Here is a 26,127-nt window from a genome sequence, read left to right as displayed (position 1 = left end):
TGAGAAACTGAAATAAAGGAATTGTTACTAACTGAGATGAGAATGGCTACTAACTCAGAACAAATCTGAGAGAAGGACAAAATCAAGAGTTCAGTTTCTTTGGCTATATTCATAATGGTAATCTAAATAGATACGCAGGTGTACATGTCAAGCAGACAGGTGAATTGATGGGTCTGGAATTCCAGCGGGTGTTCCAGATTGTATATACAAATATACGAATTCTCACTACACACAGATAGTATTTAAAGACAGGAGACTGAAAGGAATTACCAAAAGAGCAAGAGTGTACATGAAAAGGAGAGGGGGTTGATGGACAGTAGTCTAACATATCCAAGTGTTTTCTTAGATTATGTCCCATTACTGCAAATGTCTCACTGGCATAACAGTCTGTCCTTTCTTTGAGGGAAAATGCCCAAAGAATAAACATCCCATTGAAGGTTTCATTTTCTCTCCTACAGAGCACACATATTCACCGGCAGTGACGCAAGAACTGGCGTGTGTTTGCGCACATTTTTCTTCTGGTTTTGAAATATGTTGAGTGCATTGGATTGATTGGAAGGGTAATGTATTGGAGGAGGAAAATATATCAAGATGTGTTAGAAGAAATAAAATAAATTAATTGATAAATCTAGAGAAATGGTAAATAAAGTTTGTGGGTCTTTGTGGAGAAACTGATGTCATAGAGAGAAGGATTTCTGCTGAATGTGTATATGGTTAAAATGAAGGTTCCTGTGACCAGGATTCTCACCTAGCCCTGGTTGGCTAGCTCACTACACACGTGTGGGCAATGCGTTGTTATTGACTCGATATAAAGAGCTCCACCCAGTGCTCTGGGCGACACGGTGGCACAGCTGTAAGGCTGCAGGAGAGCAGAGGCTGGAGTGGTGGCAGCGCTGAAGACAGAGACCCAGAGGACGGCTGTGTGGACAGAGAGGCCCAGAGGCAGAGACTAGCTTGCTGCATGCAGACTCGCTCTGAGTGGATGGGATTTTAGTGATTGACCTGCCACCATGGAAATAAAGTTGGGTATAACCCTTTCACCCCAAGAACATTCTACTGTCATTTCTTTGGTCACACTGAATCCATAAACTTGCCTGGGGCTGAAACCCATTGGCAAGACAGTGTCCTTCTTACTGCCACAACAGTGAGGTGAGCGAGAACACTGTTGGCAGCCTGACCAGATGCAGGAGACACTTGGCAGACTGCACACATGCCACTACTGGTTGTCTTGGTTACAGGCAACTCACAACACTTGCAAAGGAAGTAGATGGTAATTAGCAGTGGAGCAACAGGTGATCTAGCTGGCATTACCCTGGAGGAGGGCCGTGTGGCAGGAAAAGGATTAAGAGGAGAGACAAGGAATTTGTAAATAAATAATAAGGGCAACACTGGGCCTGCCTGTTCAGAAAACTCTCAGTGCTACAGAGCTTTTTATGTCTTCCAGCAACTTCAGTCAATCTCAGTGTAGATAACCTGCAGCATTGACATCCCGGTCCCATCTGATGCCATTGCTGCATAGAAGGGTATCCTGTAGAGAACAGGGTGGGTGGGTGAAAAATAATTTTTACAAGTCCTCTTTCTTCTCACAAAAGGGAAGAAGACGTTCTAAAATGTACCTGGACATTATATCATTGATTTCTTGTAAATCTCTGTGAGTACATACCCCCAATATTAGCTATGCATTATTCCAAGTTAAAGTGAAATGGAAAATAAATCATATAATAGAATCTATGCATGTGGTACTGACTGCTCAAGCCTTCATAGTAAACCCAAATCTCACAAGTAACATAGGTAACATTTAAGAAATGAGACCATTACTCCCTTTAAAGGGATTTGATAGGTTGATCTGAAACAAGTCAGAGTTTCTTTGGAAGCCTGGTCTTGACACTAACTCCCTCTTCTTCCCCTGGCTGGCCTCAGTGCATTAAAAAAGTCCCAGGAAGAAGCCTGCATGCTTGTGAGGGTTGTGGCACAGCTTCCCAATCTGGGGCTATCAGAGCCATAATGCGTAACAGTATTACAGCCAAGGCTCCTTCTTGAAGCATTCAAAGCCAATTTGATTTTTATTCTTTTTGGCACAAATGTACTTTGGAAATTATAATTTGGACAGTTCAGTATTTGATTCACAGAAATCTTAAAATGCTTTGAGGGTTGATTTTCTGAAGAAATCAAGGAAGCAAATAAACAAGGGATATATTGCTCTTTCTTATGTTGAACTTTTGCACATGGATGGAGCATTAGTAAGGGGGAAATGATGCACAGTGCAGATTTGGCCCAGCAAAACTGGGAAGTTGATTATTTTGTCCCATACTGTTTCATCAGGGGAGGAAGAAGATGAGCTACTTAAGGAGCATCAGGACAGAATGCCAGTTCTCAATGCATCCGCAAGTGATAATCACATTGGTCCCATTATTTGAGCAAGGGCAGAAGCTCTGGCTATAAGCACAAGCAGATGGCATTTCGATTTTTACTCTTGCCAAAATAATAAGCTTAACACTTCAAAGCTTTAAAAGCTTGTCAAATTATTCAACATCTTCAGATACTCAATCAAACATCAATTCTTGCTCTTAATGTTTGTTCTGATAGGGAGAAGTACCTCTTGGCCAAATAAAGCCCACAGATATAGTGCAGCCGTACATGAGGGATACTCTGTTTAAGGGAATACTTTAACCAGTGTTCCCGGGCCCTTATACAGTATATCTTTTTCCCCTGTACAGTCTGAAGAAAGATCCCAACAACTTGCTTAACTCAGAAATAGCATTAATAACAGCTTAAAAAAGAAATTCTTATGTGTAGAAGCTAACTGTTTTGAGAAAACTAATTCTTACTCCAAGCAAACAGCATTTGGAAATCAAAGGCAGAATTTAGTTCTCTTTAAATGAGATGGAAGGAAGCAGAGTATTTATCTTTGTGGCATATATACTTTCAAAGAGAAAATGTTGAAAGATAACATTTTTTTGTCAGGTTACTTTTAAATAAGATGATCACCCACACACTCTTTTCCTGCAGCAAGCGTTCATTGATTATTGTCGTTCTCTTTAATAAGCCTCTGTGCCATCCACTTTGTAATATGGTTGACCCCAGCCCCTGCTTCTTCCATGTGCATTAGCTTTCATGCTGACTGACTCGTTCCACATTCTTGTTGCCTGAGAAAACCTAGCACAGTTAGCTTTCTGACTGAACTTGAGGAGATAAACATTTATAAACTTTTCCTATTTAGAAATTACTGTAGATGGAATTTAAATCTTGTTTAGATCTATATGTAGATCTTGTTACTTAGTGTAAAACATATGTCACTATATCATGAATTTGCTTTTTTAGGCATTTTTTTATTTGACTAAAATGGGCTTCCTTTGTGATTTTATGTATTTAAGGACCAAGTGTTCATAGGTCTCACCAGAATGCCAGAGGGGCCATGGCACAAGAAAAAGTTAAGAACTCTGATAGTTATTTTTGCAGTTTCTGCTTATCTGAAAATGTTTCCTCTTGCCTTTTGGGGGTTTACATTTTTCCCCTTGGATCTTAAATTCTAAGTTGCCTATTATTTTCTTTCAGCATATTAACTATATCTAGCCACTGTCTTTTGGCTTTTATTATTGCTATTGAGGAGTCACTACTATTCTAATTGTAAATTCTTTGAGGATATTCTCCTGTTTTCTAAGTGCTTTTAAGATTTCTTTCTTTCATTTTTCCACTTTTAGTGTTAGTGGATTCAGATACATTTTCTTCTTTTTAAAAAATTTGTTTGGCTTCTTGAAATTATAGCTTGACGTCTTTCAATAGTTATGGAAAAATTATCTGAAAATTATCTTCAAATTTTGCCTGTGTGCCATCATCTTGTTTCTTTCAGGGACTTTCTCACTTCTGTGGCGGCAATTCAAAACATTTCCCTTCCAGGTGTTCTCCCATTTTTTGACAGGGGATTCACCAAGCTTGAGATGCCTTCAGAACCCAAAAAAATTAATCACTTGTCATGGAGTTTTAAAAATAATGGTCAGCACCTGAGGAAGGTATTTTAGGACAAAACACTTTTATTGAGAGCTGCTAGAATCATACCCCTGAAATGTACAGAAAAATGCACAGCATATTTCTACTAATAGTGGTTTGTTAAAAGGAAAGAAAAAGGAAAGATGAGAGACATTTCAGTATTGAATAGTCAGATGTCAATCAAAGCAAGAGTGTTACTCTGACAACTTAAGATACAGTAGTAGCCACAGTAGTCTGAGGCCACTGTCATGATCTAAACGCAACTCTGATTTCTTAAATAAGGTACTAATTATGATTTAAACAATGTTTGATGCTCTAGAGTTAGCCATCTGCTGCTCTCCATGGGCTGCTTCTTCCTACTCTGCTACCATCTCTTGACTTTCTCTTTCTCTACTTCCCTCTACTTGCTCTTTTCTCTCTGAGATTTCCTCCTTGCTGCTACTTTGTTTTCTGCCCACGCTCACTGTAAATCCCATTCAGGTTCTTCAAAACATGATCAGATTGATTTGAACCATTACCATCTGGTCTGAAATGGCCCTGATGGACAGAGGTCTCAGAGTAGACCACCTCAAAGGCCACAGACCACAGATAATTATCTCTAGCTCAGATGTCAATCCTGGTCAAATTGGGTATGCCTAGGATAGCTGGAACCCATGGTCAGTGAGGTGACTTTTGGGTAAAGAACCACTAAAAAGGGGGTTGTAAGAATGACAGACACTTAGTGTGAACTGTTAACTACATATTCCCTGAAGACACAAGCCTGTTCAACCTACTTCATCTGATTCCTGTTCAGATGCACTACCAAGCAGGGCTGAGAGGCAGGTGAGGCAAGAGATGCCTGGGTGCAGAATTTTAGGAGATACTCATTTTCCAGGTGGTACAAGGTCAGTCACCTGAGAGTGAAGACTCCTTAAATCTTGCATCCTAGGCACTTTTGCATCTGTCTTACCCTAGTTCTGGTCCCATGCTGCTGAGAGGCAGTTTCCTTTGTTTTGATTTTCTTTTAACTTCCATTGCTTGAACTTTCACAGTGTATCTACCACTAACACTGCTATTTCCAATGTAAAAATGCGTAAGAGTTGAAATAAACCTGTCCATAGGGTTGCATTTTGTATGAAGAAGTAGAATTTAGTAGTCTTTCTGTAAGAATAAAAAAGAAGATAAACCACAGGTTTTATTTCACCTTGATGAGGGTAAATTAACAATAATAGACAACTTGGGAATTTTACCATCAGTTTTGTTTCCTTCTGTGTTGAAAGGAATACAACCATGTGGTGATTTTTCTGAGCTGAACTCCAGTGAACTGCACAAGCTTGAACTCTTTCAGAGGTGAAGAATCTTGTGGGTGAAGGGTCAAGTGTTCTTCACAGAACAGAAAAACAAAGATAATTTTTTTCCAATGGATTGTTTAAAATATTTGAAGCATGTGGTCCACAACTAGAATTATTTATATCCAGGTTATAAGCTGTTTGCAGCAACTGCAGTATTCCTACAGAGATGACCATTATATGATAGCTTAGGGGCAAACCTCAAATATTGAACTTGAAAGTAAACCAAATGGCAGTTATGGGGCAAACACTAAGGGTAAGTGGCAATTTTTTTCCCTAGTAAGTTATATGTAGATCATAAAAGTTTCTTTGGTAAAACCGTAAGACCTGTAGTGAATGCTCTAACCAGGTCTCTGTTTAGGCATTTGTACCTCCAGCTGACAAGAGTGTTGGCTGCTGAAGGTTCATAACAATGTCCCTATTTTGGGAATTGTCCTCAGCCTAGGGGCACTGCTTTCATCCAGGTTATGCTCCTTCCAAGGGAGAAGCCTGCATTCAATAACTGGCCAATGTAGGGATGCAAAGGCCTTTTGCCTCTATTACTGGCATCCCTAATGGATCATCCCATCTTCAGAGCATCCTGGGAGATCTCCTGAAAGTACTGCAACTGCATTACAGTTCAGCTTCACCCTCTGTCCATTCCTTCTTATTGTGCACTCTCACAGCCCTCACAGGTGTTGTTCCTGAAAGTGTTCCTCAAAAAATCTCTCACATGCAAATCCCAAAATTTAGGTGTCTGTTTCCTTGATCTGTGACAATTGGAATTGGAAGTTATCCTAAGAAGCAGACTCTAGAATGAGATTCTGGAGCCAGATAATCCATCAGCTGAATTGCCATGAGAATTCTATCAGTGGTGGTGGGTGGAGGATGAATAAGTCCTGACATGCTATAGGAATGCAATTGGTCATATTTCTTTGGTGGGGAACGAGAATGTGATACTGTTAGAAGAAAATGTACTGAGAGCTGTAATATCTCAGGTGTATAAGATACAGGTTGTGGAGTCTTTAGAACATGGCAGTAAATTTTTTAATACTCCTCCCAGTATTAAGTCGAAAGTATGTCCACTATCTCTGAATTTGAATAAACTTGAGATTTCTTCGACCAATAGATTGTGGTGGAAGTGATCCTATGTGTCTTATGAGAGTATGTTATAAAAGGCCATGTGGTTTTCTACCCTTGTTTATTCATTTTCTCTAAACAATATATTTTGTTCTGTTTTATCATTTTAATCATTAAAGTGTACAGTTTAGTGACAGCCTTGTTTATTCTTAAAACTTTGTGTTATCTTGTAAAAACTCAACTACCCTGAGGCTGCCATGCTATGAGGAAGGCTGTCTTATGAAAAGGTCCCAGATGTGTCCAGTGTTTGAGTTATCTTATCCCAAGTGCCCAGTATGTGATGGAAGAAGCCTCCATGTCAGGATATTTCAACCTCAGTACTGTTCACATTCAAAGCCAGATAATCCTTCATTGCAGAGACGGGTGCAGCTGTCATGTACACGGTGAGATGTTTTGCAGTATCTCTGGCCTCTACCTACTAGATACCAGTGTTCTTCCTTCCTCACAATTGTGACAAACAAAAATGTCTCTTACATTGCTGTGTTCCTTTGGAACAAAATCCCTCCCAGTTAGGAATCACTCCTTCAGATACATTCTGCTCTGACCCTTTTGAGTAATGCCAAGATACCTGAGCCACCTCAGCCTATATCCTAGATATTCTGAAGCCAAGAAAAACAATTTTTCCCTTCAGTGTCATGTCCAAATTCCTGTCCTGCAGAATCTGTGAACATACTAAAATTGTTGTTTTACACCAGTAATTTTGGGGATAATTTTAAATGTAGTATTAGATAACCAGGACAAGGGAGAAATAGCTATTATAATGACTATGGAATTAGATGACTATAGCTGAAGGCAGTCAATACATGGAGAGGATAATAAAACTGGGGATGTTTTTAATCACCAATTAAAAAGTGAGTAGGAAAGCCAGAGGTTCTCCTTGGCAGCATAAAGAGTCTCACTTCTCTAGAGAGCTGAGGACTAGGTTCCAGAACTTAATTATAAAAGTAGCAGAATTACAGAAGAGGTTGAGTTCTCAAATTTGGCAAGTTTCCTATGCCAAAGGCAGAGCTATATTTGGAGAAGGCCATGTGGTTTTCTACCCTTGTTTATTCTTTTTTCTAAACAATATATTTCATTGGCATGGGGAAATCTAGGTGGATAATCTCAAAAATCTTGAATCCTCAGGTTCCCCTTAACTTTACGGGCCTGAAGAAGTGGCCCAATCCTCTCTGTGAAAGTCCAGTTCTCTCCACTTGCCTGAAGATGATGCAGAGCCTCTGCCTTATTTTTTCACTTCCCTCCTTGGCCACCAGTTCAGGTCCTAGGGCTGAATCACTCACTACTCAGCCCCACTGCGGAAGTGCTGGGATTGATAAGAGAGAAAAGGGGCAATAGTGTGAGGAGCTGCAGGTTCTAGCCAACACATACCAGCAGGAATTGGGAGAAACCTGGATCTTGAGGCTGCTGGGTCAAGCAGGGAAGAACAAAAAGACAGGTAAGGGAGAGTTTATATAGGAGAACTTTTGAGGAATACAGGATTTAGCACCCTGGAAAATACCTTAGAAGATGGTGTTAATGTTATCTTTGAGGATGGCTCTTAGAAGCTTGGAGGAAGACAACACCAAGCAAAAAATGCCATACCTACCATGGTAAAAAGAATGTCATACCTACCGTGGTATCAAAAACGAAGTGGACTGGAAATGCTAGAGTAGGTATGCCACACAGTTCAGGAAAACTCACCAGCCCACTATATGAGAGGGCCCAGAAGACCTCCACTTATCAATGGCATGGGGAATGTACCAGTGAAAGGGAACAGCATTGATGAAAAGCTGAGTTATGACCCTGCTTTGTAGGCTGTGGCTGATGATATGAGATGTTGTGCAGAACTGGACCTCCCTGATAGCAGTTGATAGGAGAGTGATTTCTGGCAAGTGATTAGTACCTTACTAGCTCTTATTCAGTACTAGTGATAAAGAATTACTCTAAGTATCAAATTAGGTAAAATTATCAAATTGTTTCATAGACTACAAATACTATTTATATAAAAGCTCAGGACTTTTATGTACTAAATTATGAGACTGAGTCATATTAATTCTATATCTCAGTTGAATAGCATAGTGCCTGGAACCTAAAAGGGGCTTAATAAAGATTTGTTGATTAAATTATTATGAAAATTGACCATTAATATGCCAAAAAAATCTCAGCTATATTGATGACATGAAAGAGGTAGTTATGTTTTATTATTAAGGTTACCTGGCAACCCAATCTTCATGCTTATCATTGTAGAGTCTACTCACTTCAGTAAAAAATAAACATGTGATTTTTAATCTCTGCCCTTAAAGAAAAGCTCTGCAGTCAGAAGCTATACTTGGAGAGATTAGACTCACAGCAGAAACAGTAAAAGAACAGATAAGAAAGCTTGTTAAGTGATCAGCGGTTCAGAGATGATGGAGATCAGTGTCCATGAAGGCTTCCAGGAAGAAGTGTGATTCAGAATGGGTTCAAGTTAGAAGGGAGGACACTGGGCAGAATGGGTGGAATTGGGGTGGTTGTGGGAAAAAGGTGTGGTGCATGAGGTCAACTAGATTGAAAGCCTGGAGGCAATATTGAGCCTGGTGAGCTTATAGACAGAGAAGACAGTTTCCACCAGAAACTCTGGTAGAGTATGCATTGATGAGTAGTGGAGGATTTGCTATTGAAAGAAAAGAGGAGTCACTGAAATTTTTAAGTATTGGAGGTAGTCATGGGCAGTTTCTAGCTCAATCATCTACCCTTGTCCCTACACAATATTTCTCAGGTACCTCCAGTCACCAAGATAAATCATTTGGTGCATTTTAAGATTTCTCTGTATTTTTCCTTTATGTGTGTGACTTTTATGATGATACCTAGTCATATATTGTTTGAGGATAAAATCAATATATTTTCTCTATTTCTCCTGTATCTTGCAGCTCATCTATAAAGATGTGAAGAAAAGGCACTTAGCATCCATCTTTGACCTGCTTTACCAGATCCTACTCACTGGCTCGGTACATTCCTATTAAAATGATTTCCACTACACTGTTTCTGGGGTAAAGCAATAAAGGGCTTATTGAAACTTAGGATGGTCAATATCTAAAACAATACTTAGAAATCACTTCATCAGCCAAATTATTTCTTTATCATATATTAAAAATATGCACCCCATTAAACCAATTCTCCAGGCTTACATATTCTGTAGAATATATAATTTGTGAGTAAAATACTCCTTTAAAAATGTTCTGAAGCTTAATAGCAGCTTTTGATTAAAGGAAGGAAGAGAACGAGGGAGGGAGTAAAGAGACAGGGAAAGAGGGACAGGGGAAAAAAGGCAAAGAAGAAGAGGCATGTCTGACATAGATGCTGTCAAATCCCTGGTTTTTTTCCTCATGTGTGGCTGTGTGTTGGTCATTAAGTATTAAGGTTTCATGCAGAAGATTTATCCTGTAATGGCTAGTTCTTTTTGCAAAGGCAATATTCATGGAGTTTTGTTAAAAGTCATCTGGTGGAAGATTTTGTCTTTTTAGGGTAGAGTTCTTTTTTCAAGTTATTTCAGGCATGAAGGGTAGCTGACAGACACCAAAGTGTGCACTTCTGTGCTTGCGCATATCTTTAAAAAAAACTAAAATGTAATCCTTTATTGTTTGAATACTGATTAAACTGAGAAAATATGAAACATGATGTACGAGATGTCTTTGGTAAGCACAAATTGGCCTATTCTCTAATAACCACTTAAAATTATTGATCATATAAAAGCTGCTAGTGTCTGTGATCTAAGCTATAAACTGTTACATGTTGTTTATGGTTATTACTGTCTGAAATAGGTTTCCTCAGTGGGTAGGTGAGAGTTCTTTCCAGCTGCTTGGCCACTTGCATTTCATTTATTCACTTAAATATTCTAGTTGGTACCCTGTCTATCTGTGTCATGTTAATGTGGGTATCCTAATCTGCTGAAAAGAATGGCCTATTTCTGTAACCTCTGACTGAAATCTTGCAATCACATAGTATGGCAGTCCACAGAGACAGAGAATAAGGAAACAGTAGGGTGATAAAGACCTTTAGATATCTATGGTTCACATCTTTTATTTATAATGATAGATGAGAGACTAAGATCTGAGATTCATCCACAGAGACAAGAGAAGAACTCAGAGCTCTTAACTCCTGAATTAATTTATCTTTCCTGTCTTTATTTTCTCTTCTACTTACTAAAGCTTCTCTCCTCAATTCACTCTCAGTTGCTTTGCCCCCTCACACCTAGACACCACCACTGGGATGATTCTGTTAGAACATTCATCTTGGCGCATTCTACCTTGGCCTTATCAGATATCAGTGGCTCAGATAAATTTCTATTGGAGTATTTTCTGAAAAGGGCCTTCTTGTACCATAATCTAAATATACAATATTTAGAAACAATATACAACAATATATAATGGGCTATATGTAGCTTGTTTTGTTTTATAATAGTTTATTCAGAGAAAACTCAATGTGCTTTTTGATCCTGATGCCCTCAAATAATTTAAAAAAATATTAGAACCTTTGTGAAATAATCTTCATAAGTTTCCTATTTTTCAGGTTACCAAAACTAAAGTGCTCTTTTGTTCAAACACTTGCCTATCCATGACCACCTTTCCTTACCAAGCATAAAATTTGGACCATTGATTTTTGACAATCATTCCCCTTTTGCAAAACTTTTCCCCTTCCAAACTTGAACCATTATTTAGGACTTGTTAGATACAGGAATCTTTAGAATTTTGGTGTTACTGATGGAAGACAGATAGCTTTTCATTAACTCCACCATTCTGGAATAGCTCTTCTATGATTGCCTTTCTTGTATATCAGAGAAATTCTTTTTCATTTTGACTTTAGTCCTGTTAACCTTGAATCACACTGGTCCAGGTCAACCATGCCAACAATTCAATGAATTCCAAATTATACCTAGCAGCCAGACTGAATGAGCATTAACTGAAATAAACTGCCTTGAGGGTATGGGAAGTATAGGGGAGACAAAACAAAAGCCGCAGTTGAATTCCAAGTATAGATCTAAAGAGGCTCCTTGATTGAAATTCTATCAGGTTGCGCTGCTCATACTGAAGAGCATTTGGTTAGGGGAATAAAAAAGCTAAAGTACATATAAAGCCATACTAATGTCTCTTTGTTGTCTGATAGTTTAACACTGTGATGTTTCTCTGTAGATTTAGAGGTTTCTCTGGATCAAATTTTTATTAACCAGTCTCATAGGTTTTCCATGATTACAAAAGTAACTAACATATTTTCTTTGTAAACTGTCCATTGTTTACTGAAAGGCGTAAAATCACTTGTACTCTTGTCATTCAGAGATAACAACTGTTACTATTTTGGTGTACAGCCTTTCAGAGTTTTTCTATGCACAAACACACATATGTGCATTTCACAAAAACTGAATCATGCTGTAATAATGCTATTTTCACATGATCATCTTTCTATATCAAAACTATCATTTTAATGAAAGATCTCATTAAATTCTATTTTATGGACATGGACCAATACCATAAACTTGTACTTATTTTTTAAGTAGCTTCTAACTTGAAGCTGTTATAAATATTACTGCAGTGACCATCCTACTTATTCATCTTTGTCCATTTATCTAATGCTTCCTAGGATTAATTTTTGTATTTTAAATTTCTGGATCAAAGGAAATATACATTTTAAGGGTTTGGATGTATACTGTCAAATTGCCTTCCAAAATGTCTGTGCCAATTTAGACTCCTGGCAACAGCAGAAGAGGGCCCTTTCCTCACAGTGCACCCCACACCAACAATGGGATTCAGACTTCCTTTCACTTGCTACTCTTGGGTAAAAAGGGAATTTTGATATTTCAATTTGCTCAAATATTGGTAATGTTGAACATCTTTTTAATTTTTAATTTTTTATTTTGGTATCATTAATCTAATATTACATGAAGAACATGTTTACTAGGCTACCCCCTTCACCAAGTCCCTCCCCAACAAACCCCATTACAGTAACTGTCCATCAGTATAGTAAGATGCTGTAGAATCACTACTTGTCTTCTCTGTGTTGCACAGTCCTCTCCGTGCCCCCTGCCCCACATTATACATGCTAATCATAATGCCCCTTTCTTTTTCCCAGCCCTTATCCCTCCCTTCCCACACATCCTCCCTAGTTCCTCTTTCTTTGGTAACTGTTAGTCCATTCTTGGGTTCTGTGATTCTGCTGCTGTTTTGTTCCTTCAATTTTTCTTTATTCTTATACTCCACAGATGAGTGAAATCATTTGGTACTTGTCTTTCTCCACCTGGCTTATTCCACTGAGCATAATACCCTCTAGCTCCATCCATGTTGTTGCAAATGGTAGGATTTGTTTTCTTCTTATGGCTGAAAAATATTCCATTGTATGTATGTACCAAATCTTCTTTATCCACTCATCTACTGATGGACACTTAGGTTGCTTCCATTTCTTGGCTATTGTAAATAGTGCTGTGATAAAATTAGGATGCATCTGTCTTTTTCAAATTAGGCTGCTGTATTCTTAGGGTAAATTCCTAGAAGTGGAATTCCTGGGTCAAATGGTCTTTCTATTTTGAGTTTTTCAGGAACCTCCATATTGATTTCCAAAATGGTTGAACAAATTTATATTCCCACCAGCAGTGTAGGAGGGTTCCTCTTTCTCCACAACCTCGCCAACATTTGTTGTTGTCTGTCTTTTGGATGGTGGCGATCCATACTGGTGTGAGGTGATATCTCGTGGTTTTAATTTGCATTTCTCTGATGATTAGTAATGTGGCGCATCTTTTCATGTGTCTGTTGGCCATCTGAATTTCTTCTTCGGAGAACTGTCTGTTCAGGACGTCTTCCCATTTTTTAATTGGATTATTTGCTTTTTGTTTGTTGAGGTGCATGAGTTTTTTATATATTTTGGATGTCAACCCTTTATCGGATTTGTCATTTATGAATGTATTCTCCCATATGGTAGGATACCTTTTGTTCTATTGATGGTGTCCTTTTGCTGTACAGAAGCTTTTCAGCTTGATATAGTCCCACTTGTTCATTTTTGCTTTTGTTTCCTTTGCCTGGGGAGATATATTCATGAAGAAGTCACTCATGTTTATGTCCAAGAGATTTTTGCCTATGTTTTTTTCTAAGAGTTTTATGGTTTCATGACTTACATTCAGGTCTTTGATCCATTTGGTGTTTACTTTTGTGTATGGGGTTAGACAGTGATCCAGTTTCATTCTCTTGCATGTAGCTGTCCAGTTTTGTCAGCACCAACTGTTGAAGAGGCTGTCATTTCCCCATTGAATGTCCATGGCTCCTTTATCGTATATTAATTGACCATATATGTTTGTGTTAATGTCTGGAGTCTCTATTCTGTTCCCCTGGTCTGTGAGTCTGTTCTTGTGCCAGTACCAAATTGTCTTGATTACTGTGGCTTTGTAGTAGAGCTTGAAGTTGGGGAGTGAGATCCCCCCAACTTTATTCTTCTTTCCCAGGATCGCTTTGACTATCCAGGGTCTTTGGTGGTTCCATATGAATTTTTGAACTATTTGCTCCAGTTCATTGAAGAATGCTGTTCGTATTTTGGTAGGGATTGTATTAAATCTGTAGATTGCTTTGGGCAGGATGGCCATTTTGACAATATTAATTCTTCCTAGCCATGAGCATGGGATGAGTTTCCATTTGTTAGTGACCTCCTTAATTTCTCTTAAGAGTGTCTTGTAGTTTTCAGAGTATAGGTTTTTCACTTTCTTGGTTGGTTTTATTCCTAGGTATTTTATTCTTTTTGATGCAATTGTGAATGGAATTGTTTTCCTGATTTCCCTTTCTATTAGTTCATTGTTAGTGTATAGGAAAGCCACAGGTTTCTGTGTATTAGTTTTCTATCCTGAAAGTGTGCTGAATTCCAATGTTAGTTCTAGTAGTTTTGGAGTGGAGTCTTTCGGGTTTTTTATGTACAATATCATGTCATCTGCAAACAGTGACAGTATAACTTCTTCCTTACCAATCTGGATTCCTGTATTTCTTTGTTTTGTCTAATTGCCTTGGCTAGGACCTCCAGTACTATGTTGAATAACAGTGAGGGGAGTGGGCATCCCTGTCTTGTTCCCAATCTCAGAGGAAAAGCTTTCAGTTTCTCACTGCTCAGTATGATGTTGGCTGTGGGTTTATCCTATATGGCCTTTATTATGTTGAGGTACTTGCCCTCTATACCCATTTTGTTGAGAATTTTTATCATGAATGGATGTTGAATTTTGTCGAATGCTTTTTCAGCATCTATGGAGATGATCATGTGGTTTTTGTCCTTTTTGTTTATGTGTTGGATGATATTGATGGATTTTCGAATGTTGTACCATCCTTGCATCCCTGTGATGAATCTAACTTGATCATAGTGTATGATCCTTTTGATGTATTTTTGAATTCGGTTTGCTAATATTTTGTTGAGTATTTTTGCATCTATGTTCATCAGGGATACTGGTCTGTAGTTTTCTTTTTTGGTGGGGTCTTTGCCTGGTTTTGGTATTAGGGCGATGTTTTGGCTTCATAGAATGAGTTTGGGAGTATTCCCTCCTCTTCTATTTTTTGGAAGACTTTAAGGAGAATGGGTATTATGTTTCTCTGTATGTCTGATAAAATTCCAAGGTAAATCCATCTGGCCCAGGGGGTTTGTTCTTGGGTAGTTTTTTGATTACCGCTTCAATTTCATTGCTGGTAATTGGTCTGTTTAGATTTTCTGTTTCTTTCTGGGTCAGTCTTGGAAGGTTGTATTTTTCTAGGAAGTTGTCCATTCCTTCTAGGGTTTTCTGCTTGTTAGCATATAGGTTTCCATAGTATTCTCTAATAATTCTTTGTATTTCTGTGGGGTCCATAGTGATTTTTCCTTTCTCGTTTCTGATTCTGTTGATGTGTGTTGATTCTAAGTCTGGCTAGAAGCTTATCTATTTTGTTTATTTTCTCAAAGTACCAACTCTTGGTTTCATTGATTTTTTTTCTATTGTTTGATTCTTCTCAATTTCATTTATTTCTTCTCTGATCTTTATGATGTCCCTCCTTCTGCTGACCTTAGGCCTCATTTGTCCTTCTTTTTCCAATTTCGATAATTGTAACATTAGACTATTCATTTGGGATTATTTTTCCTTCTTTAAATATGCCTGGATTGCTATATACTTTCCTCTTATGACTGCTTTCGCTGCATCCCACAGAAGTCGGGGCTTTGTGTTGTTGTTGTCATTTGTTTCCATATATTGCTTGATCTCTATTTTAATTTGGTCATTGATCTATTGATTATTTAGGAGCAGTTAAGTCTCCATGTGTCTGTGAGCCTTTTTGCTTTCTTTGTACAATTTATTTCTAGTTTTGTACCTTTATGGTCTGGGAAGTTGGTTGGTGCAATTTCAATCTTCTTGAATTTACTGAGGCTCTTTCTGTGGCCTAGTATGTGGTCTATTCTGGAGAATGTTCCATGTACACTTGAGAAGAATGTGTATCCTGCTGCTTTTGGATATAGAGTTTTGTAAATGTCTATTAGGTCCATCTGTTCTAGTGTGTTGTTCAGTGCCTCTGTGTTCACTTATTTTCTGTCTGGTGGATCTATCCTTTGCAGTGAGTGGTGTGTTGAAGTCTCCTAAAATGAAAGCATTGCATTCTATTTCCTCCTTTAGTTCTGTTAGTATTTGTTTCACATATGCTGGTGCTCCTGTATTGGGTGCATATATATGTATAATGGTTATATCCTCTTGTTGGACTGAGCCCTTTATCGTTATGTAATGTTCTTCTTTATCTCTTGTTACTTTCTTGGTTTTGAAGTCTATTTTGTCTGATACAAGTACTGCAACACCAGTTTTTTTCTCCCTGTTGTTTTCTTGAAATATGTTTTTCCATCCCTTGACTTTTAGTCTGTGCATGTCTTTGGGTTTGAGGTGAGTCTCTTGTAAGCAGCATATAGACGGGTCTTGCTTTTTTATCCATTCTATTACTCTGTGTCTTTTGATTGGTGCATTCAGTCCATTTACATTTAGGGTGATTATCGATAGGTATGTACTTATTGCCATTGCAGGCTTCAGATTCATGGTTACCAAAGGTTCAAGATTAGCTTCTTTACTATCTCACTGTCTAACTTAACTCACTTATTGAGCTATTATAAATACTGTCTGATGTTTCTTTATTTATCTCCCTTCTTATTCCTCCTCCTCCATTCTTCATATGTTGGTTGTTTTATTCTGTGCTCTTTTGTGTTTTCTTTGACTGCTTTTGTGAGTAGTTGATATTATTTTTTGTCTTTAGTTAGTATTTGGTTGGTCTGATTTCTTTGCTGTGATTTTATTTTCTCTGGTGACATCTATTTAGCCTTAGGAGTGCTCCCATTTAGTGCTGTCCCTCTAAAATACCATGTAGAGGTGGTTTGTGAGAGGCAAATTCCCTCAACTTTTGCTTGTCTGGGAATTGTTTATTCCCTCTTTAATATTTAAATGATAATCATGCTGGATACAGTAATCTTGGTTCAAGGCCCTTCTGTTTCATTGCACTGAATATATCATGCCATTCTCTTCTGGCCTGTAAGGTTTCTGTTGAGAAGTCTGATGATAGCCTGATGGGTTTTCCTTTGTAGGTGACCTTTTTCCTCTCTCTAGCTGCCTTTAAAACTCTGTCCTTGTCCTTGATCTTTGCTATTTTAATTATTATATGTCTTGATGTTGCCCTCCTTGGGTCCCTTCTGTTGGGATTTCTGTGTGCTTCTGTGGTCTGAGTGACTATTTTCTCCCACATTTTGGGTAAGTTTTCAGCAATTATTTCTTCAAAGATGCTTTCTATCCCTTTTTCTCTCTCTTCTTCTTCTGGTACCCCTATAATGCGGATATTGTTCTATTTCAATTGGTCACACAGTTCTCTTAATATTGTTTCATCTCTGGAGATCCTTTTATCTCTCTCTGCATCAGCTTCTATGCATTCCTGTTCTCTGGTTTCTATTACATTAATGGCCTCTTGCATCTCATCCATTCTGTTTTTATTTTATTTTATTTTATTTTTATTTTGAGAGGGCACCTCTCATATTTATTGATCAAATGGTTGTTTACAACAATAAAATTCTGTATAGGGGACTCAATGCACAATCATTAATCAACCCCAAGTCTAACTCTCAACAGTCTCCAATCTTCTGAAGCAGAACGAACAAGTTCTTACATGGTGAACAAGTTCTTACATAGTGAATAATTTCTTACATGGTGAACAATGCAAGGGCATTCACAACAGAAACTTATGGTTTTGATCATGCATAATGAACTATAAACAATCAAGTCAGATATGGTTATTCATTTGATTTTTATACTTGATTTATATGTGAATTCCACATTTCTCCCTTATTATTATTATTTTTTAAAATAAAATGCTGAAGTGGTAGGTAGATGCAAGATAACCAGAGATTGTTTTATTTCTGTTGTCTCCCTCCCTACTTTGTCAGTTAGCTCCTGCATTTTTCTCTGCAGCTCCATCAGCATGGTTATGACCTTTATTTTGAATTCTTTTTCAGGAAGATTGGTTAGATCTATCTCCCCAGGTTCCCTCTCAGGGGAGGATGTCTGTGTGATTCTGTTCTGGATCAAATTCTTCTGCCTTTTCATGGCAATAGAGGTAGTTGTGGGGAGTTGGCACATGTGTCAGCTGGGAGAACTTCCCTTCTTGCTAGTTTGTGGCCTTCCTCTCCTGTGAGAACACAACCCCTTGTGGCTTGTGCTAGGCAGTTGCATGCAGGTGGTGTCTCTCATTTTTGTCCAGCTACTGTGGAAGTAGCTCTGCCTGGTGGCTGTGGGCATGGCTGGCTTCAGGCTGTTGCTCCACTATGGTGGGGCCCTGCTGGAGGAGGAACAGACAGGAGGCTGTTTATCGCCATGAGGGGCCTCTAAGCTGCACTGTTGCCCAGGGGGTTAGGGCACCAGGAGTTCCCTGAGATTCCCAGTTACTGGGCTGATTGTACCAGGGCGCTTCCATCCAACTGTGAGGCACCTGTCCCTTTAAGACTTTCAAAAAGCATTCGCTTTTCTTTTGTCCCAGGGGCACCAGCTGCAGTGACCCGCTCACATGTCTTACTGTCCTGTTTCCCTAGTATCCAGCACACTACATACTGTGTGTCTGTGCTCCTGGTGCAGATGGCTAGGGCTGGGTATTTAGCAGTCCTGGGCTCTGTCTCCCTTCCCGCTCCGACTCTTCTCCTCCCACCAGGAGCTGGAGTGAGGGGCGCTCAGGTCCCGCCAGGCCGCGGCTTATATCTTACCCCCTTTGTGAGGTGCTGGGTTCTTGCAGATATAGATGTAGTCTGGTTGTTTTCCTGTGTCTTCTGGTCTCTCTTTTAGGAATAGTTGTATTTGTTATATTTTCAAAAATATGTATGGTTTTGGGAGGAGATTTCCACAGCTCTACTCACGCCGCCATCTTGTTTTGTGTATTTTTGGGGGTTGAACATCTTTTTATGTATGCTTTAGGTTAAGCCTAACAAGAAAGCAAAGAGGAACTTAAGTATGAATTGTGTCTAAAGCTGATTTTATTGAACTGAAATAAGATGGTAAATATACTCTTTAAAGCTATTAAATGAACTGAAATTAGGAGATCTATTCATTGCTAAGCCTCTTCTAAGAGGTGATGTTATGTTTATGGAATATTTGTTTTATGCCAGGAATTTTCCCACATTTATTGAATGTAGTCTTCATAGCAATAGTGCACAGTAGTTTCACTATTTTATCCATTTAATCAATGAGGAGACTGAAGAACAAATAAGGTGAGTAACTTATCTACATCAAGTAAGTGGCAGGGCCAAGATTTGAACTTAAGTCTTACCTCTAAAACTCATGCTCTTAAGCCCTATGTCATTCTGGTGTTTTACAGGCATACCCAAGACACCTTGGGGGAAGACTGTTAATAATGCCTTCCTCTACACTATACAAGTTATTAATAAATGTTTTATTTTTTAAATAATATTAGTAGGGTGGAGCCAACATGGCGGCATGAGTAGGACAGTGGGAATCTCCTCCCAAAAACATATATATTTTTGAAAATACAACAAATACAACTAATCCTAAAAGACACAGGACAACAGCCAGACTACATCCACTCATACGAGAGCCCAGCGCTTGGTGAAAGGGGTAAGATACAAGTCCCGGCCCGGCAGGACCTGAGCACACCTCTCCCCAGCTCCCGGCAGGAGGGAGAGGGAGCCTAGGACTGCTAAACACCCAGCCCCAGCCACCCGCACCAGAGCGCAGACACAGTGCATGCATGGAGGGCTGGAAACTAGGGAAATAAGGCAGCAAGATCTCTGAGTGGGTTCTGAAGCTGATGCCCCTGTGACAAAGAAAAGCGAGTGCTTTTTGAAAGTCTTAAAGGGACAGAGACATAACAGCTGGACAGAAACAACAAAGGTCACAGCCCAGTGGCTGAAAATTACAGGGAAAACCTGGCGCACTAACCCCCTGGGTAACAGCTCTGAGACCCCTCATGGAGGTAAACAGCCAAACAACACCCCCACCCATTACCCCTCTGGGCTCTGCAAAAGCAGAGAAGCAGTCTAAGGCAGGCCCCGCCCCCTCAGAAGGGGAGTTTTCTCCATATGGGCCAGGCAAGACACAAAGACCCAGCCTACACACAATTACCCAACACAAGCCACTAGGGGTCACAGTTGTCCCAGTAAAGAAAGGCCAGTAGCAAGTGAAAAGTTTGGCCCTCCCAGCTGACAGTCAATAGCACCTGTCAACATGAAAAGGCAAAAAAATATGATCCAGACAAGACTAACCCAGACAGCTTCGGCATCTGCTACAACTTCCCCTGAGAAGGAACCTGGGGAGATAGATTTAGCCAGTCTTCCTGAAAAAGAATTCAAAACAAAAGTCATAACCATGCTGATGGACTTGCAGAGAAATATGCAAGAACTAAGGAGGGAGAATACAGAAATAAAACAAGCTCTGGAAGGACTTCAAAACAGAATGGATGAGATGCAAGAGACCATTAATGGACTAGAAAACAGAGAACAGGAACGCAGAGAAGCTGATGCAGAGAGAGATAAAAGGATCTCCAGGAATGAAAGAATTCTAAGAGAGCTGAGTGACCAATCAAAAAGGAACAATATACACATTATAGGGGTACCAGAAGAAGAGAGAGAAAAAGGGATAGAAAGAGTCTTTGAAGAAATAATTGCCAAAATATTCCCAAAACTAGGGGAAGAAATGGCCTCTCAGACCACAGAGGTACACAGAACTGCCATGACAAGGGATCCAAGAGGGCAACACCAAGACACATAATAATTAAAATGGCAAAAATCAAAGACAAGGACAAAGTATTAAAGGCAGCCAGAGAGAAAAAAAAGGTTACCTACAAAGGACAACCCATCAGGCTATCATCAGACTTCTCAACAGAAACCCTACAGGCCAGAAGAGAATGGCATGATATACTTAATGTAATGAAACAGAATGGCCTCGAATCAAGACTACTGTATCCAGCACGAATATCATTTAAATATGAAGGAGGGATTAAACAATTCCCAGACAAGCAAAGTTGAGGGAATATGCCTCCCACAAACCACCTCTACAGGGCATCCTACAGGGACTGCTCTAGATGGGAGCACTCCTAAAAGGAGCAGAAAACAGAACACTCAACATATGAAGAAGGGAGGAGGAGGAATAAGAAGGGAGAGAAATAAAGAATCATCAGACCGTGTTTATAATAGCTAAACAAGTGAGTTAGGTTAGACAGTAAGATAGTAAAGAAGCTAACCCGGAACCTTTGGTAACCACAAACATAAAGCCTGCAATGGCAATAAGTTCATACCTCTCAATAATCACCCTAAATGTAAATGGACTTAATGCACCAATCAAAAGACACAGAGTAATAGAATGGATAAAAAAGCAAGATCCATCCATAAGCTGCTTACAAGAGACTCACCTCAAACCCAAAGACATGCACAGACTTAAAGTCAAGGGATGGAAAAACATATTTCATGCAAACAACAGAGAGAAGAAAGCAGGTGTTGCAATTCTGGTATCAGACAAAACAGACTTCAAAATAAAGAAAGTAACAAAATACAAAGAAGGACATTACATAATGATAAAGGGCTCAGTCCAACAAGAGGATATAACCATTCTAAATATATATGCACCCAATACAGGAGCACCAACATACCTGAAACAAATACTAACAGAACTAAAGAAAGAAACAGAATGCAATGCATTCATACTAGGAGACTTCAACACACCACTCACTCCAAAGGACATATCTACCAGACAGTAAATAAGTAAGGACACAGAGGCACTGAACAACACACTAGAACAGATGGACCTAATAGACATCTACAGAATTTTACATCCAAAAGCAACAGGATACACATTCTTCTCAAGTGCACATGGAACATTCTCCAGAATAGACCACATACTAGGCCACAAAAAGAGCCTCAGTAAATTTCAAAAGATTGAAATCCTACCAACCAACTTTTCAGACTACAAAGGCATAAAACTAGAAATAAACTGTACAAAGAAAGCAAAAAGGCTCACAAACACATGAAGGCTTAACAACACGTTCCTAAATAATCAATGGATCAATGACAAAATCAAAATGAAGATCCAGCAATATATGGAAACAAATGACAACAACAACACTAAGCCCCAACTATTGTGGGACACAGCAAAAGCAGTCTTAAGAGGAAAGCATATAGCAATCCAGGCATATTTAAAGAAGGAAGAATAATCCCAAATGAATAGTCTAATGTCACAATTATTGAAATTGGAAAAAGAAGGACAAATGAGGCCTAAGGTCAGCAGAAGGAGGGACATCATAAAGATCAGAGAAGAAATAAATAAAATTGGGAAGAATCAAACAATAGAAAAAAAAATCAATGAAACCAAGAGCTGGTACTTTGAGAAAATAAACAAAATAGATAAGCTTCTAGCCAGACTTAGAATCAACACACATCAGCAGAATCAGAAACGAGAAAGGAAAAATCACTACGGACCCCACAGAAATACAAAGAATTATTAGAGAATACTATGGAAACCTATATGCTAACAAGCAGAAAACCCTAGAAGGAATGGACAACTTCCTAGAAAAATACAACCTTCCACAACTGACCCAGAAAGAAAGAGAAAATCTAAACAGACCAATTACCAGCAATGAAATTGAAGCGGTAATCAAAAAGCTAACAAAGAACAAAACCCCCAGGCCAGATGGATTCACCTCAGAATTTTATCAGACATACAGGGAAGACATAATACCCATTCTCCTTAAAGTTTTCCAAAAAATAGAAGAGGAGGGGACACTCCCAAACTCATTCTATGAAGCTAACATCACCCTAATACCAAACCAGGCAAACACCCCACCAAAAAAGAAAACTACAGACCAATATCCCTGATGAATGTAGATGCAAAAATACTCAACAAAATATTAGCAAATCGAATTCAAAAATACATCAAAAGGATCGTACACCATCACCAAGTGGGATTCATCCCAGGGATGCAAGGATGGTACAATATTCGAAAGTCCATCAACATCATCCACCACATCAACAAAAAGAAAGAAAAAAATCACATGACCATCTCCATAGATGCTGAAAAAGCATTCGACAAAGTTCAACATCCATTCATGATAAAAACTCTCAGCAAAATGGGAATAGAGGGCAAGTACCTCAACATAATAAAGGCCATCTATGATAAACCCACAGCCAACATTATATTGAACAGTGAGAAGCTGAAAGCTTTTCCTCTGAGATTGGGAACAAGACAGGGATGCCCACTCTCCCCACTGTTATTTAACATAGTACTGGAGGTCCTAGCCATGGGAATTAGACAAAACAAAGAAATACAAGGAATCCAGATTGGTAAAGAAGAAGTTAAACTGTCACTATTTGCAGATGACATGATACTATACATAAAAAAACCCTAAAGACTCCACTCCAAAACTACTAGAACTGATACCAGAATACAGCAAAGTTGCAGGATACAAAATCAACACACAGAAATCTGTGGCTTTCCTATACACTAACAATGAACCAACAGAAAGAGAAATCAGGAAAACAACTCCATTCACAAATGCATAAAAAAAAATAAAATACGTAGGAATAAACCTAGCCAAAGAAGTGAAAGACTTATACTCTGAAAACTACAAGTCACTCTTAAGAGAAATTAAAGGAGACACTAACAGATGGAAACTCATCCCATGCTCGTGGCTAGGAAGAATTAATATCGTCAAAATGGCCATCCTGCCCAAAGCAATATACAGAGTTGATGCAATCCCTATGAAACTACCAGCAACATTCTTCAATGAACTGGAACAAATAATTCAAAAATTCATAAGGAAACACCAAAGACCCCAAATAGCCAAAGCAATCCTGGAAAGAAGAATAAAGTAGGGGGGATCTATCTCCCCTACTTCAAGCTCTACTATAAAGCCATAGTAATCAAGACAATTTGGTACTGGCACAAGAACAGAGCCACAGACCAATGGAACAGACTACAGTATCCAGACATTAACCCAGACATATATGGTCAATTAATATTTGATAAAGGAGCCATGGACATACAATGGTGAAATGACAGTCTCTTCAACAGATGGTGCTGGCAAAACTGGACAGCTACATGTAGGAGAATGAAACTGGACCATTGTCTAACCCCATATACAAAAGTAAACTCAAAATGGATCAAAGACCTGAATGTAAGTCATGAAACCATTAAACTCTTGGAAAAAAACATAGGCAAAAACCTTAGACATAAACATGAGTGACCTCTTCTTGAACATATCTCCCTGGGCAAGGAAAACAAAAGCAAAAATGAACAAGTGGGACTATATTAAGCTGAAAAGCTTCTGTGCAGCAAAAGGCACCATCAATAGAACAAAAAGGAACCCTACAGTATGGGAGAATATATTTGAAAATGACAGATCTGATAAAGGCTTGACGTCCAGAATATATAAGGAGCTCACATGCCTCAACAAACAAAAAACAAATAACCCAATTAAAAAATGGGTAGAGGAACTGAACAGACAGTTCTCCAAAAAAGAAATACAGATTGCCAACAGACACATGAAAAGATGCTCCACATAACTTATTATCAGAGAAATGCAAATTAAAACTACAATGAGGTATCACCTCACACCAGTAAGGATGGCTGCCATCCAAAAGACAAACAACAACAAATGTTGGTGAGGATGTGGAGAAAGGGGAACCTTCCTACACTGCTGGTGGGATTGTAAATTAGTTCAACCATTGTGGAAAGCAGTATAGAGGTACATCAAAATGCTCAAAACAGACTTATCATTTGACTGAGGAATTCCACTCCTAGGAATTTACCCTAAGAACGCAGCAATCAAGTTTGAGAAAGACAGATGCACCCCTATGTTTATCACAGCACTATTTACAACAGCCAAGAATTGGAAGCAACCTAAATGTCCATCGATAGATGAATGGATAAAGAAGATGTGGTATATATACACAATGGAATACTACTCAGCCATAAGAAAAGGGCAAATCCTACCATTTGCAGCAACATGGATGGAGCTGGAGGGTATTATGCTCAGTGAAATAAGCCAAGCTGAGAAAGAGAAATACCAAATGATTTCACTCATCTGTGGAGTATAAGAACAAAGGAAAAACTGAAGGAACAAAACAGCAGCAGAATCACAGAACTCAAGAATGGACTAACAGGTACCAAAGAGAAAGGGACTGGGGAGGATGGGTGGGTAGGGAGGGATAAGGGGTGGGGAAGAAGAAGGGGGGTATTAACATTAACATGCATGGGGGAGTGGGAGAAAAGGGAGGGCTGTACAACACAGAGAAGACAAGTAGTGACTCTACAACACTTTGCCATGCTGATGGACAGTGACTATAAAGGGGTTTATAGGGGGGACCTGATATAGGGGAGAGCCTACTAAACATAATATTCATCATGTAAGTGTAGATTAAGATAACAACAACAACAACAACAAAAAAGCAGTTCCTGTGTGGTGACCTCCAATGAGTTCTACACAATGGTATAAAGGGCATATAAAAGTGTAGGCAAAGGGTTTGTTTCTGCTTATACAGTGGATCAAAGCCTAATTTGGCTACCCCGAAAATGAACTAAGATACGATATGAAGAAGAACTTCCAACATCAGCACTCTCTGGAAGACTCATGCCAGAAGATGATCATCAAAAAACCCCAACAAAGATCCACGCGCTGCTACAGGAGTAGATGCACTCATCCCACCGGTTCCTGGACTTGCCATGGGAATGAAGAAGGAGATATGTAAGCTGGCCTGTGCACACAGTAAAACAACAAATTTGACTGGATCTACACTGTTGGAACTCAACCAAGAATTAGAAAAAGTGCAAATTGTAGTGCTCCAAAATCTTACAACTACAGACTATTTACTGTTAAAAGAACATATGGGATGTGAACAGTCCCCAGGAATGGGTTGTTTTAATTTGTCTGATTTCTCTCAGACTGTTCAAGTTCAGTTGGACAATATCCACCATATCATAGATAAGTTTTCACAAATGCCTAAGGTGCCTAACTGGTTTTCTTGGTTTCACTGGAGATGGCTGGTAATTATAGGTCTGCTTTGGTTATGTAACTGTATTCCTATTATGTTAATGTGTGTGTGCAATTTAATTAGTAGTTTAAAACCTATACATGCTGAAGTTACTATACAAGAAGATATGTCAAAGAAATAATCAATCTTCCCAGGTTTTCTTCCACCTGCTACTTCTATAGCTTTTCTTCTTCCTTCCTAATTACAATCC

This window comes from Manis javanica, chromosome 7 (genome assembly GCF_040802235.1).
Source record: "Manis javanica isolate MJ-LG chromosome 7, MJ_LKY, whole genome shotgun sequence".
NCBI classification, from domain to species: domain Eukaryota; kingdom Metazoa; phylum Chordata; class Mammalia; order Pholidota; family Manidae; genus Manis; species Manis javanica.
The sequence above is the reverse complement of the archived record's forward strand: the minus strand, read 5'-3'. Positions refer to the sequence as shown.